The following is a 13636-nucleotide window of genomic DNA, read 5'->3' as shown; positions in this document are numbered from 1 at the left end:
GAACAGAATAGGGAATTTAGAAATAAGACCACACATCTACAATCATCTGATGTTTGAAAAACCTGACAAAAACAAGCAATAGGGAAAGGATTTCCTATTAATAAATGATGCTGGGAGAACTGGCTAGAAATATGCAGAAAATTGAAGCTGGACCACTTCCTTACATCTTATACAAAAGTTAATTCAAGATGGATTAAAGAGTTAAATATAAAACCCAAAACTATAAAAACCCTAGAAGAAAATCCAGATAGTAACATTCAGGACATAGGCATGGGCAAATATTTCATGATGAAAACATCAAAAGCAAATGCAACAAAAGCAAAAATTGACAACTGAGATCTAACTACAGAGCTTCTGCTCAGCGAAAGAAACTATCATTAAAGTGAACAGACCACCTACAGAATGGGAGAAAATTTTTTCAATCTATCCATCTTACACAGGTGGCATACCAGATATCAAATACCATTTCTGGTATTTCTGGTGGGGTCAGGGGAGGGAGGGCATCAGGATAAATAGCTAAGGCATGCTGGGCTTAATACCTAGGTGATGAATTGATAGGTGCCACAAACCACCATGGCACACGTTTACCTATGTAACAAACCTGCACATTCTGCAAATGTATCCTGCAACTTAAAATAAAATACAATAAAAATTAAATACAATACCTGTTTAAACATTAATATTACACATATACCCAAAGTCAGTATGGTTTAAACACAAGTTTTGATATTACATAAATCTCTATACAAAATATGATTCACTGCATACTGGCTTTCTAGTTTTGACTGAATCCTTTAATGTTCCCAAAAGTATGTGTGAACATGTCTAGCACATGGTACTTGCATAATAATAAATGAGCAAAGCATGAGGAGTGGGACAGATAATTCAACTGACATTTCTTATGGTTGTTTTTTATTTTTATTTTTTTTAGAAACAGAGTTCTGCCCTGTTGCTCAGGCTGGAGTGTAGCGGTGCGATTACAGTTCACTGCAGCCTCAACCTCCTGGGCTCAAGTGATTCTCCCTTCTTAGTCTCCCAAGTAGCTGAAACTACAGGCACATGCCACCACACCTGGCTGTTTTATGGTCATTTAGTGAAATCAAATCAAACAGGAACTCCTCTAATTGTGCAGGACAGTAGTAGTTAGGAGATTTAGATTTAACACAGTGGTAATGTCATATCCCCAAGCATAATTGTCACAAATGTAGGCAAAGGCCTGGAATTCGTATGTAATTGGAGGCTACTGAAAAATAAAGAATATAATTAGCAACTATTTCAAACGAGTTCTGTAGCTGCCATCCCACATATTTCTGGGGACTACTTTAGCAACTAACAATGGGATCTTTGAAACATTCTTTGGAATGACTGACAGATGAGTCTGACAAATATAATTATATTGAGAAAGTAAGGTCTTAATTCTCAAGAAAAATAAGTTGAAGAGTTGAATGCTAGGAGAAGAGAAACTGGTTCAGCTAAAAAAAGGCAATGGTGAAATGAATTAGTGCATCAAAGATGTATACCTCATAATTTCCAAAATCTGGAGACCAACTAAAATTTTATTGGGCCCAGAAATCTCTTTGGTATAGTATATGTGACTCTGCCATGTCTCTCATACAAACTTTCTTTTTGGTAAAAGAAAAGTAGGAATTATGAGTAGCAAACAGTCATTTCTTGTACAACAGAGATGAAAAAAAGGAAAAAATATATAAGTACAAGATGAAGTAGTCTTTTATCTGGTAGCCTTAAAGCACCTAACCTGAACAGTCCAATAACAATAAACTGAAAATATAACATCCAAGTGTACTCACCTGATGACTCTAGTCAAACATTAAAGGGTCCTCATTCATTCATTCATTCATTTATTCAACCCTTATTGAGGGGCTGCTATGGGCCAGGTAATATAATGTGTTAGCAATTCAGGTATGACACATAACCTTCAAAGACTCTCATAATCTCATTGTGCGGAAGACCAGTAAGTAAAAGAAGAATCCCAAGACAGTGAAATTAGTGCTAGGATCAATGATTTTAGAAAATATCAGTGTAGGCCAGGAGTGGTGGCTCATGCCTGTAATCCCAGCACCTTGGGAGGCTGAGGTGGGCAGATCACGAGGTCAGGAGACCCAGACCATTCTGGCTAACATGGTGAAACTCTGTCTGTACTAAAAAAATACAAAAAATTAGCCGGGCATGGTGGCTGGCACCTGTAGTCCCAGCTACTTGGGAGACTGAGGCAGGAGAATGGTATGAACCCAGGAGGTGGAGCTTGCAGTGAGCCGAGATAGAGCCATTGCACTCCAGCCTGGAGGACACAGCGAGACTCCGAAAGAAAGAAAAGAAAAGAAAAGAAAAGAAAAGAAAAGAAAAGAAAAGAAAAGAAAAGAAAAGAAAAGAAAAGAAAAGAAAAGAGAGGGGAGGGGAGGGGAGGGGAGGGGAGGGGAGGGGAGGAGAGGGGAGGGGAGGGGAAGGGAAGAAGGGCGAGCGCGAGTGAGAGAGAGAGGGAGGGAGGGAAGGAGGGAGGGAGGGAGGAAAGGAAGGAAGGAAAGAGAGAGAGAAAGAGAGAAAGAAAGAAAGAAAAAATCAGTGTAAGTAGTTGAGTACCCTTCACGGGACTTCCATTTTCTGTGAAAATAAGGACAATTTCAGCCAAAATTTACAGAGCCCCTATTATATGTAAGGAAAGTAAGAGTCTTTCCATTGAAGATGGTAACAGTCCCCACACTCAATAATGCTGTAGACATGAGGGGCAGGCAAATGTACTCTGTCAATTATTTTTAAATATTTTCTATTTTACTGTACAGATATGTGTGAAGCATGTAATCAAAGAATAGAATGCCTTCCATTTTTCTCAATCAGACATTGTATGGAGTCATGCCATGATTCTCATCTCTCTCTACAGAACTTAGCTTCCTTTATCAATGATGTTCAAATGCTGTGTCAATAACTGAACATGATATGCTATGAGAGACCCAATGTCCCCACATGCAAAGGAGATGTAGTAGAAGAGGGAGGCAATGATGTTAAGCTGAAAACAATCCCGGACAAGTTAACCAAGACTAGACCATTGTGTTTTTGTTTTTGTTTTTGTTTTTGTTTTTCTTCTGGATACTCTGGTTGCAAGAGAAGAAAAAAGGAGATCCTTCCTCTAAGACTAACATGGTTTTAGAAAACATTTTAAACATGCAATCAATTTTATGTATTCTAAAGACAAGTGCAAGTAGGGCTTTTGTTGTCTTTCCTTCTCTTATAGTAATTAAAGTCACAATATAAACTTCATCTGTCCATTTTTTCCTCTCCTTAAAACTTCATTAAAGCACACAGGCTCAGTAGAACACATCCCACTGGTGCTACCCCAGTAACCTTTCCTCGTCTGTCTGGTGCTCTGCCTCTCCCTGCTTTTGCATCACTCAGATGCCATCCTCACTGGCACTGTTTCTAAGAGTCAACCTCAAATCTCTAGCCTAGAAAGTGTTGCTCATGTCCTGAGGCTTTTGTAGGGATCTTTTCTCACTTTAAATAATACATTATGATATTGCTGTCCACAGGTACTCCTGGGCCTATGCAGATGGCACTATTCTTCTGCTCTACTTAGAAAGGAGAAAAAGAATCCTGCAACAGTCTTTGCTGCCTTGAGTGAGACTTCATTTCTCTGGGTGCTCTCTCTACTTTACTATGAGTAAACTGTCTTCCATTGTGCACTGCTATATGGTCCCCTTTGCTCATTTGTCTTTGCTGTGGTCAGTAGGATTAGAGAAGTCATAGGTCTCCAAAGCTGGTTAGACAAGGAAAATTTCATTTCATTTTATTTTTTTCAAGGGATAATATAGAATTTCGGTTAGAGTCACCTATTACCTGCAAAGGATGATGGCAGGTCACTTATAGGTGATTGTTCATGAGCTGGCATATGAGAGGGCATTTGAATAGTAAGATCAATGGAGTTAGATGAAGACTTGGTAAAATTGCGCTCAGATTAAACAGTGGCATAAAAAGCCAATATTATTTTTGGCTTAACTTTTAGTTGTACAACGTACAGAAGAGAGGTGAGAGGCCTAACTCTACTCTTAAACAATCAGTATCTCCCTTGGACTATCTATCAAATACTCTGAGAACTACAGAACAATTTTGGCCTATTGTTGTCATGTCCAACAGAGAGACATTAAGATCCAGAAGTGTCTTTACAACATTTTCATGAGGACAAATTGAAGAAATTAAAAATATTACATCGGGACTGAGTGCGGTGGCTCACATCTGTAATCCCAGCACTTTGGGAGGCAGAGATGGGTGGATCGCCTGAGGCCAAGAATTCAAGACCAGCCTGGCCAACATGGTGAGACCCTGTCTCTACTAAAAATGAAAAATCCAGGTGCAGTTGTGTGCAGCTATAGTCCCAGCTACCCAGGAGGCTGAGGCAGGAGACTCACTTGAAGCTGGGAGGTGGAGGTTGCAAAGAGCCAAGATCATTCCACTGCACTCTAGCCTGGGTGACAGAGTGAGACTCCATATAAAAAAACAAAAAACAAACAAATATCACCTGGAAAAGTCTCAAAGCAAGCACAATGGTTGAGTCTTCAAATATTGGAAGGTTTGAGCTTGGAAGAGGAATTGAAATTATTTGGTATCCCTGATGAAAAATTGTGGAACAACTTCTGTCTCTCAATTTTCTAGCAAGTAGAAATGTGTGCCTCAAGAGGGTCTGAGTTCCTCCTAGCGATTGCAGATGTGGAAGTGGGCAGATAGTGGATTTTCAAATTTTAAGTAACTATTGTGGTCATTATACGACCTTAGTATATTTGGCCCTGGAATTCTATCACTGTATAATTCTAAGCAATCTGATGTTATGATGAGCTACACTCAGATGACTAAATGAGATCTTTCTTCCAAGGCTCTTTTCTAGCTATCAGCACTACTACTACCAAAAACTCTGCCTAGCAGTCCTGCAGAAGTAGACCCTAAGACTAGGATTTGAGTGCAAGTAATTTGTTTGGCAAGTGCAGAAAGCATTGACAGGAAATGGAAAAGAGAGACAAGGATGGAACACAGTGGGCACCTGGAGCCTAATCTCAGAAGGAATGTCTGAGAAACCGTGTAAAACTCAGACTTCACATGTCTCCCATTAGTGACAGAACTGAGGTATTTGTACATCAACTGCTAGCTGTCACAGGTTAAGCAAGGATTGCTCCAGAATGGTGTTCATTCCCTGGTATCTTTGGCATGTAGGCGAGGCAGCTCTCCATGTTACTGAAACAACGCACCACCCCTGATAGGCATATTCTGGCCAGTGGGAGATAAACAGAAATCAATGAAAGAGTGAGATCTGAGAATATCAGCTAGGTAACATCAAGTCTTTCATCTCTCCTGTTCCATATCTTCCCTTTGAAAGTCTTAGATTCTAACTTCCAGAATGAACCCATTACTCAAGGAGGAGCTAATATTAACTCTCACTACAGTTTTCCTGAGTGTAGTCACTCCATTGTCTGGGTTTAGCAAGCCACACCTAGCATTTTGTGACCAAACAGGTACCAAGTATTCATGCATTGAGGAATGATGCTTAAGAAATGGATTCAAACAATCATAGTCCTCGGAGAGATACAAATAAAGATATCTTAAATTCTTGTAGTCAACAATTGAATTTGTCTGCGGAAAAGGTGTTTTGAAATGATTTCAATTAAATCAAGTCTAGTTGCACATAGAAACCAGCATATATCTAAATCCAAGAAAGACGTGCTAACTACAAGTAGTAAAATTTTTCTTTTAAGATCAAAATATTCTGCATAGAATTTTATGCAGAATTATGATTCAAAGAAGGTAGGTAATTTCCTGTTTTTTAAAAAACAAGTAATTTTGAATACCTAGTGCATACATTTATATGTAGCAATTGCCAAGATCACAGCTAGGAGAAAAATTCCAAGTGAAGAATAGCATGTACAATCTCACATTTGTGTGAGAAAATACAAACATGGACTTGTATACTCACAACCACTTTCATGTGAAGATGGTATTTCTAGAAAGAAATCAGAATTTTTTCTCTTACTTTTTATTTTGAAACTCAGAGGAAAGTTACAAAACAGTACTAGTAAGTTTATCTTGAATCCTCTGAGAGCAAATTGCCTCCAGCCTTGAAAAATTATTATTATTGTTGTTATTTTGAGACAGAGTCTCGCTCTGTTGCCCAGGGAGGAATGCAATGGTGCGACCTTGGCTCACTGCAACCTCTGCCTCCCGGGTTCAAGTAATTCTCTGCCTCAGCCTCCTGAGTAGCTAGGATTGCAGGCACCCGTCACCACGCCCAGCTAATTTCTGTATTTTTAGTAGAGATGGGATGTCTCCATCTTGGCCAGGCTGGTCTTGAACTCCTGACCTCGTGATTCACCTGCTTCAGCCTCCCAAAGTGCTGGGATTACAGGAGTGAGCCACTGCACCCAGCTCAAAATTATTTTCTAACAATAATGTCATTCTCCTCCATAAGATAATAAAGCCAAAAAACCAGACCATTAACTTCGCTTTTATTATCATTTAATTTTTAGACACTTCAGTTTTCACCACTTTCCTATTCAATTTTTGCCATTTCTACCAATAAGTACCTTTTATAACAATTGTGTTCAATCCAGAGTCTTTCATTGCATTTATTTGCCATCCCCTTATTAGTCTCCATTAATCCAAGACAGTCTTTTCTGGGCTTTCATAATCATGATTCTTTGGGAGATAATAGGCTACCTATGTTTAGACTTTCCCTCAATTTAAGTCTGTCTAATGCTGCCTCATTATTAGATTTAGGTGATGCATTTTTGGCCACCATATTACGGTAGTAATGCTACATTCTCGTTACATCCTCTCAGGTGGCACTGAATTTCAATGTAGTCCACGGCTGGTTGATGCTGATTTTGATCAGTTGGCTAAGGGGATTTTTTCAGGCTTCTCCACTATACAGTTGGTTTTCCCATTACAAAGAAAAAGTGCTTTTTGTGGGGAGGTATTATGAGATTATGTAAATATTACATTCCTCATTAAACTGTCAATTAATTTCTTTAAGTATTTTTGTCACTAAGACCTTTTAAATTATTTTTATTTCATGGTTTTAATCTACTACTTTTATTATTTAATATGATGCTAAAATGTATCCGGATTTGGCCAGTGAGAGTCCCTTTATGCTGGCATCCGTGTTACTTTTATATGCTGTCATCACTTTTATTTTCTGGCATACCTTTTGGGCTTTCTTTTCTATGCTTCAACCTTGGAATCAGCCATTTCTCCAAGGAGCCTTGATTCCATTTAGTCAAAAGCAATATTTAGAAACCACGCTCTGAACAATGAGATCACTTGGACTCGGGAAGGGGAACATCACACACCGGGGCCTATCACGGGGAGGGGGGAGGGAGGAGGGATTGCATTGGGAGTTATACCTGATGTAAATGACGAGTTGATGGGTGCTGATGAGTTGATGGGTGCAGCACACCAACATGGCACAAGTATACATATGTAACAAACCTGCACGTTATGCACATGGACCCTAGAACTTAAAGTATAATTTAAAAAAAAAAAAGAAAAGAAACCATGCTCTGGGCACTAGAGGTGTTTTCGGCTATTGGCTATCACAGGTGGCAGGCTTTTCTAGTGGAAGGGCTGAAAATATATTTCTTTACACAGTCACGTACTGTGATGACTAATATTGAGTGTCAATTTGATTGAAGGACGCAAACTATTGTTCCTGGGTGTGTCTGTGAGGGTGTTGCCAAAGAGGATTAACATTTGAGTCAGTGGACTGGGAGCGGCAGACCCACCCTCAATCTGGGTGGGAACAATCTAATCAGCTGCCAGCCCGGCTAGAATAAAAGCAGACAGAGGAACGTGCAAGGACTGGACTGCCTGAGTCTTCTGGCCTCCATATTTCTTCCATGCTGGATGCTTCCTGCCCTCAAACACGGGACTTCAAGTTCTTTAGCTTTTGGATTCTTGGACCTACAGCAGTGGTTTGCCAGTGGCTCTCAGGCCTTCGGCCACAGACTGAAGGCTGCACTGTCGGCTTCCCTGCTGTTGAGGTTTTGGGACTCGGACTGGCTTCCTGGCTTCTCAGCTTGAAGACGGCCTATTGTGGTACTTTACCTTGTGATCCTGTAAGTCAACACTCCTTAATTAACTCCCTTTTATATATACATCTATGCTATCCCTCTAGAGAACATTAGTCCTGTCCCTCTAGAGAACCCTGACTAATATACATACATACAAATCTCACATTTATATCTTATATAGTCTGTCCATATATTGAGAACTGTATGTTCATGTCACTACCTCATCTCATCTTCTAATTTAATTCCAGAGTTTAGTGACAGTTCTCCGTTTCCTCATGTGAAACACCACTACCCAACAGTGAGAAACCAGGCTCCCATTATAATTAACATATGACTTACAGATCCACCCTCTGCAGGTACACAGTCCCTCCTTTGGTCTTCCTATCACTTATGTGAATGGTGGATACCCTCCCTCATCACATCACAGGGCTCCTACCCTCCCTGTACTCTTCTTTCACGAGGTAGACACTCTACTACTCTTCCACTCGGACTTAAATAGTTAACATCCCCCCTACCCCTTGCACAGATTTCTTCTTCATTTTGCTCTGGATCTGACAAGTGTGCTGAACCTTTGAAGAACTTCTTACCTCATTAAAATTCCTATCTTGCTTGGTCCAACTGGTAATTTTAGAGAATAACTTAGGAAAGGAAGAGGAAGAGAAAGGGACAAGAAGAACAAAGGAACTCTTAATTACAGTTGTATCTGAAGAGGTAAATTGAGTATTCGAACATGAAAAGGTGCTTTTATTTTTTAAGACTTGCTTTTTCTTACAACTTGATATGTGTAACATGTATGATATCCTATATTCCTTTTCAAATTTGAAAGATACATTAACAGCTTAATGGATAAAAAAAGTAATCTAAACATTATAATTGATGAACAGTAATCATTTAATTCTGAATATATCTAGAATTATGTCTTTACATTCTTATAATGATAAAATTTTCAGGTCATTCTCAAAACAAAATGACAACAACAAACCTGCAATGGTGCCACCAAGAACTTAGTAATGAGTCTGGGTGCCATATGGCTTAACGACTGTAATCTCAGCGCTTTGGGAAGCTGAGGTGGGAGGATTGCTTGAGCCCAGGAGTTCAAGACCAGCCTGAGTAACATAGGAAGGCTGTCATTACAATCAATCAATCAATCAATCAATCAATCAAGCAATAAAATAGCTGGCTTGGTGCTGTATGCCTGCCTGTAGTTCCAGCTACGGGCTTGGTGGCACATGCCTATAGTTCCAGCTACTCAGGAGGCTGAGGTGGGAGGGTCTCTTGGCCTGGAAAGGTGAAGCTGCAGTGAGCCGTGATTGCACCACTGCACTCCAGCTTGGGCAAGAGCAAGATCCTGTCTCCAAAAAAACCCCCAAAAAACCCCAAAAGAAGTTAGTAGTGAAATATCATGTCTTCCAAATAGTCACACTTGAGAAGTGCAAAGCCTACTATAAATCTTAAAGCGTTGTGCAAATACAAGGTACTGTTTTTCGTTTTTTGTTTTTTTCCCAATTAGGGGCACTAAATTCATCTAGCTCACATGACCCTCATAATAGTGTAAAAAGTAGGTAGCATAGATGATTTAGTTCTCAGGTTTTCAAGTCAATTGAGCTCCAGAATCCAAACACATTTTCTTAGAAATGACACTTTACACAGCTCTTTAGCGTCTAAAATGGCCTAACTCTGCTGTGTTTTAAATCTCAGTAAGTGACCCAGACCCTTCTCATATCCCCCTTATGAAAACTTCTGAATAAATATGAAACTGACAACACCAAAAAGTAAATGCCTAAGAGATATCTTCCATGGAAGAAAAAAATTTATAAATATTCATGCTTTATAGAGCAATCAAGATGTTGATGTTAATATTAGAGCAATAACTTTAATTGTATTTCAGCAAACGGATGCCAATTAGGAAACAAATTATCTCATAGAAGCATGTCTTGCACACAGTTTTGCCCTGAAGGTAAGCCAAGGGCTAAGCCAGCTTCCTGAATTTTAATGCACAAGTGAACACCTCCAAAATTATTAAAATTAAAAATAAGCATTTAAAGGACTTTAAATTATGCCAAAAAAAAAAAAAAAAAAAAAGAAATGACAGCCACCCGCTTACTGGTAAAGGCAGAGCATTTTCTCCCATAGATGGAAAAAGAAAATCAGTTGTCATGGCAGGGCTGCTGCTCAGAAAAGTAAAGGAGGACTGTTTAGGCTGTTCCTTTACTGATGGATTTGCGATCCCCACACGTATCTGATAAAGTGCTCAGAATTGTAAATTGCCATGAAAACCTCCTTTGAACTTTCTAAACTCTTTAAAACTCCACAGTCTTGAAAATAACAGGCTTTTACCTCAGATTTCTCAGAGCCTACCTAGAAAAGTTCCAGTGTGAAGATCCAACGGGATAAGAGATAGGCATCAAAAGATGACTGTTCAAAGGGGTCCTAGATAGGGTAGGAAATTGCTGATTTTTTTAAGATTCCCGGTAGCCCTAATGCATCTAAGACTGGCATAATATCTCCCAGAAGGTAAGATTCCTATGATAGGGCAGGCTCTGTCCTCTGAACTCATGCTGCAGAATTGGTCTGTGTCAGGGAGCCTCTGAGCCTCCCAGGAACTAGTCTCAAGTTTGAGCTTTCTCTTTATTGCCACAGCAAGTTGTGCACATTCCTGACTAAATTACATAGTATTATTAACATTTGACCATTGCGACCTTCCTTGCTAGAATGGGGGCATCTTACAGGAATGCCTTATTTTCCTAAACATTTCTGTGTTCCTAGTGGAACTGGAATTTTTAGCCCTCAGCAGAATAGACTTTAGATGTTAGCTGGGAAAACCATGACTCCTTGATTTCTATGTAAGGTTACCTGGAACACATAGAAGGTAATGAAGCAGAGAAGTCTAAGGCTTTTCCTGCATTAAGGTAAGTACCCAGGAACTTATTTTCCCATAGACACATCTGTGTGTGAGTCCCTACTTATAAGCAAGTTCTGTAGGAAAAGCCCAAAGCGGCCGGGCGCGGTGGCTCACACCTGTCATCCTAGCACTTTGGGAGGCTGAGGCGGGTGGATCACGAGGTCAGGAGATCAACACCATCCTGGCTAACACGGTGAAACCCCATCTCTACTAAAAATACAAAAAATTAGCCGGACGTGGTGGCGGGCACCTGTAGTCCCAGCTACTCGGGAGGCTGAGGCAGGAGAATGGCGTGAACCCGGGAGGCGGAGCTTGCAGTGAGCCGAGATCGCCCTACTGCACTCCAGCCTGGACAACAGAGTGAGACTCCATCTCAAAAAAAAGAAAATAAAAAGAAAAAGTCCAAAGTCTAACCCTTTCTATAGTTTCAACACACAATTCACTTACATATTTTTCCATATATAGAGTAGATTTTACTGAGGTATCATTGTATTTTGCATACCCAAACCAAATTAAAATTTCATCTTAGACATTTCTATTTTGAAACAACCTTGCCAAAATCCCACCAAAAAGGGTTGCCCTTACATAGTCCCCTGGAAACCCCTCTTTTTCTTCTGTCTTCACGTTGCCTACTTACCCCTAACACCCACACGCTAGAACAGCAAACATATCTTTTTATCTCTTTTGCATTTTTAATCTTCAAATTTTTATGTACGTTTATGCTGCCTAGCAACCCTGAACATACTTATCAAGATATTTTACTTTACTAAACAATGTCTGTTACCCCTCAGTTGTTTTATATATATATATAAATATATATATAAAATATATATATAATAAAAATACATATATAAATATATAATATATATACATATATTTACCATATGTATGGCTATTATGTATAGAGAGAATCTCACCTTATCAACAAATAATTGAGATAAATCTTATTGATAAATAATCGAGAGACATATATAAAGGCTGGTTTATAACAAGGTGGTCATGAAAACTCAATGCATTAGAAGAATAAATAGCTGAAATATCATACTGAATATATGGTTCATGTAGCTGAATGGATTTTAGGATCTGTTCAGCTCAAATTAACCTAATTGTTCAAGCATGCCATATACTGTGAAAACACTAATCTGCATTGGAAATGAGAAGTCACAGACTTGATCTTAGTCTGGGATTAGTTCACCTCCAACTCAGAATTCCCACATGACACGAGACAGTGAAGGGAATCGCTGAAACTGTTAAGCAATGACTATGTTGGAAATAGTGGCGAAGGACTAGGCTTAGACTAAAAATCTGAGATGAAAACAAAGGCTATAAATTTATTCCATGTACATTACTCTTTCTTCTTTTTTTTCTGGCTCTCCAATCTGTTTATTTCAGGATATTTGTATGAGAAACCTTTGTTTTGTTACTTATCTAGAAATAGAGACTCTTATAGATTCTTGATTTGCTTTGAAAGCAACATTCTAGTGATTACTGAGCAACCACTGCAAAACACTGAGTTTTAATTTCTCCCTTAAGGGGTGGATTAACTAGTATTATCTTTGGCACATCTGTTGAAGATGTGAGCTAATTTGGAAGTTCAAGCCTCGGCTGTGACGGGCTTCTATCCTCATGATGTTTCCAGCCTGATGTCCAGAGTGGGATTTAAGTTGACTCCAAGTCAGTTTTTGAGGCACCTGCTTTAGAGGAGTGTCTGGATTTCAAATGCACCATTGCAACTAACTCCTCAAAGAGGCTTTTCAAATTACTGAAGAAGGGCAATTACATCTGTCATGGGAGCAAAATACGTGAAGGCTCCAGTTCTTCTGTCCCAGTCCACCATAATTGCACATGTACTTGTCAGGACATTTATTCCATGAGCTGCTCAAGCATAGTATAAGAATGGTTGTGATCAGATGTGAGCTCATGAACCTACTGACATTTTTCTTAAACTGTGGCCTATCTGCAACTTACCTGGATTTTATGTTCTTGAAAGTGTAGCTAAGATAGTCACCAGGTTTATGGATTGTGCCAACTAGAAAATACTTGGAAGTTTTAAAATTAGACCTACACTTCCAAGTCTGAGAAGCTGTCTTTCTGAAGATAGCCAACTGCCCTCTCACACAGCTCCCTTTGAGGCATAAAATTGAATGCACCAAGATGCTGGTGCTTATATTTAGTTAATTGTGGGTGCAAGCAGCCAACTGAGGATACAATTAGACACTGCAATTAGCTGCTGTGGCCCAAATGATTAGAGAGAGAAAAAACAGAAGACCCAGTCAAATTCTCTTTAAAAATGCAGGTCTGTGGATGAAATCTCTGATGACAGTCATTCAAATGAATACATCCATGAAGGCAATGAGAAGCTCGGAAAATAGCATAAGGCACAACTTATTTGTAGAACAGCAGAATAATAAAAGTATTACTTCACATGCATATGTGTATTCATTTTTATAGTTTGTACATCTGCCATCAAAGCCATTTTATTATAGGCTTATTTTATCTAAAAGATGTCCACTTAAATTACATAATGGCAATCACAGTGCACAAGTTTGAAGCAAAGATAGAAAAAGATGTATCTCCCATTAGCATACACCATAAAACAGAGGTCCAATTCTCCTTTTCTGCTACAGTTCTGTAGTCTTATAAGGCAAAATGGGGAAAGCATAAATATTCA

Source organism: Chlorocebus sabaeus, chromosome 5 (assembly GCF_047675955.1).
Source record: "Chlorocebus sabaeus isolate Y175 chromosome 5, mChlSab1.0.hap1, whole genome shotgun sequence".
Lineage (NCBI taxonomy): Eukaryota > Metazoa > Chordata > Mammalia > Primates > Cercopithecidae > Chlorocebus > Chlorocebus sabaeus.
Note: the sequence above shows the minus strand (reverse complement) of the source record.